The sequence below is a fragment of the Psammomys obesus genome, unplaced genomic scaffold (genome assembly GCF_907164565.1).
Source record: "Psammomys obesus unplaced genomic scaffold, mPsaObe1.curated_primary_1811, whole genome shotgun sequence".
In the NCBI taxonomy this organism is placed as follows: Eukaryota; Metazoa; Chordata; class Mammalia; order Rodentia; family Muridae; genus Psammomys; species Psammomys obesus.
In genome coordinates, this window is record NW_026596117.1 from 3137719 (window position 1) to 3140763 (window position 3045).

The 3045-nt window shown below is 40.1% G+C and overlaps 1 pseudogene; it reads left to right on the forward strand.

The window, feature by feature from the left end:
• Window positions 1-1904: 1904 nt before the first annotated feature.
• Window positions 1905-2797, forward strand: LOC129692681 (40S ribosomal protein SA-like; annotated as a pseudogene).
• The last annotated feature ends 248 nt before the right edge of the window (window positions 2798-3045 follow it).

Below are 3045 nucleotides of genomic sequence, written 5' to 3' on the forward strand. Positions count from 1 at the left end.
GATCTGATTTGAATATTTAGCTTCCTTTTGGAAGAATCAGTATTAAATTACCAGAAGTGTTCTTAATTTTGCTTAGCTGAACAAAGTAATGCTATTTGTTTAGAGACAGAACTGGATGAAAGGATATGATACAAATAATCTGTTCAAAATTGTCTCATGGCCCCATTCCACCTTCCTTTAAAGCATCTGGTACCATTTCACATGTCAGGAGCATTTGCCAAATGAGCTGGGTCTGCTTTATTGATGAGATTGTTTTGTTCTCATGAAACCCTTTTAATGGAAAACAGCATCATTGATTTAATAAGAAGGACACTGTGGAAGAAGACTTAACAATATGCTATTTCCTCTCCAACAAACAACAAACAGCATTTCTAAGGGAAAATTACTAAAGTTGATGTTTTCTATCTGGGGGTTACTGGAAAATGGTGGCAGCAAGCTCATGCTAAGAAAAAGCTGAATGTTATGAGATAAATCCAGCTTCCAATAAAGATTTTTTTTAAATCTTACTATAGTGTTTGAAGAATCTGTAGATTTTTCAATTATTTCAAACTTCTGCTCATTCTTTTTTTCTAAAAAAAAATGTAAAGAGCATTTTAGGTGAGATAGCTATCACTAAATTAGAAAACATTAAAATATTATATGGGGCTATATTTTAGTACTCATTTTCTTCTATTATGAAAATAATCAGTAGAAGTATCTTTTAAATATGTTGCTCATGTTTGTACTTATAATTTAACATGTTAATTTTAATGATCATATTGATAGTATATTGACATATATATATATAACAGTTCTTGAGGTACAGGGGGATAAAATATTTACTGAGGCATACAAGAGGGAAATGATTTTTAATAACCCAGTCTGACTCCATGACAGGCTTCAAAACTGGCCTTAGACTAAACAGGCCAGAGTTTCTATTTCTCAAGACACAAAACTACAGTCCATGGAAACCAGATACAATAACTCAATAACCTCCCTGAAAACAAGAAACAATAACTTAGTAACCGCCTTAGAAAGTCCCCAAATATTTGACTAATCAAATCAAAGGTCAGTTAGAAATACTTTTAAGCTTTGTCATCTGGATACTCCCATAAAGTCCCCCAACTGCAAAAACCAATTGTGTGTTTCCCCATGCCCCCTAGCTCAGCACCAAAAGGTCAAGGTAAAGATTACCTAACCACACTGGGAAATCCTCTAACTGTCTTTAAATTGAGCTGGTGTGCTCACTTCAGGGTCACCATGGGATGGTGACCCCTGCATGCTGGAAAGTTCTTCAAAATAAATGCTCCTTGCTTTTGTGTACTACCTGTGTCTGAGTTCTTCCTTCAGCAATCCCAGGGCTTAACAGTCAGTGTATTGACATACCTTGGTGATCCATAATGTCTCCACTTCAGGGTTTTTTCATTCCACTCCAGGGGATGTTGCAAAAAAATAAGTTTATTAATTTATTTATAAAATTTGACAGGTAGTATATAACATTATAACATGCCTGCTGTTATCATTTTTACTGAAATCATTTAATCATGATGGCAAATATGATGAAATAGATTTAGATACATGTACATGTTGACATAGCTAGATATAGATGTATCTTTTAGATTATGATTATGTCATCGAAGTTCTAGAGTTGGAAACTAACTATAAATTGAATATGACTGAATTTAAAATAATCTAATCCCAGCACTTCAATTAAAGTAGTAACGTGAATTAAATCTATTATTTGGCTCTCAGACTCTTAATGTATACATTTCCTGTAGTGCTACCCAAGTTGCTGCAAAAAATACATTGAGACTAACATATGTGGTTTTATAATAAAACCTTTTGAGATTTTCCGAGTTGTCCAGGGATGGGTGCATACAGTGTTGTTCTTGATTCCCATCATAGCTTAAAAGGAAACTTACACAATGTCCGGAGCCCTTGATGTCCTGCAGATGAAGGAGAAGGATGCCCTCAGATTCCTTGCTGCAGGAACCCACTTAGGTGGAACCAAGTTTGACTTTCAGGTGGAGCAATACATCTACAAAATGAAGAGTTTTGGTATTCACATCATACAGGTGAAGAGGAGCTGGGAGAAGCTGTTGCTTGCAGCTTGGGCTATTGTTGGCACTGAGAACCCTGCTGATGTCAGCGTCATCTCCTCCAGGAACTCTGGACAGCGAGCTGCGCTGAAGTTTGCTGCTGACACGAGCCACTGCCACCGCAGTTGTTAACCATTTCACACTTGTGACCTTCACTAACCAGATCCAGTCAGCCTTCAGGGAGTCACGGCCTCTAATGGTGACCGATCCCAGGGCTGACCACCAGCCCCTCACAGAGGCCTCAGAGGTCAACCTGCCCACCATCAGTCTGCAACACAGATTCTTCCCTGTTCTCTGTGAGCATTGCCATCCCATTCAACAACAAGGCAGCTAACTCAGTGGCTCTGACGTGGTGGATGCAGACCTGAGATGTACTCCGCATGCGTGGCACTACGTCCCGTGAGCACCCATGGATGGTTACCTCCGATCTTTACTTCTGCAGAGACTCAGAGAAGATCGAGAAGGAGGAGCAGCCTGCTGCTGAGAAGTCAGTGTCCGAGGAGAAATTCCAGGGCAAATAGGTTGTGTCAGCTCCCGAATTCACTGCTACTCAGCCAAAGGTGAAAGACTGGTCTGAGGATGTGCAGATCCTTCTGTACCCATCCAGCAGTTCCCTACTGAAGACTGGAGTGTCTAGCCAGCCATTGAGGACTGGTCAGCAGCTTCCACAGTGCAGGCAGGCCAGCGAATGGGTTGGAACCATCCCTAAGTTTTCCTGAGCTCCTCTGCAGACACCTGAGCAAAAGGGAAAAAAAAATGGTGAAAGTAAAATAAAGTTCCTATTAAGCTGAACAAAACAATGAAACATTTTGCTACGTGTAACTCTCAGCATTCACCTTGAAAACCACCTTGTGTGTAGCTCAGGGCACAGTGTGCCTTGCTCACCAACTCCACAGTACCACGTGCTAGAGGTAGTAAGGACTGTCAGTTAGATTCGCTGCAATATTTGTAAGCGAATGGACACCAT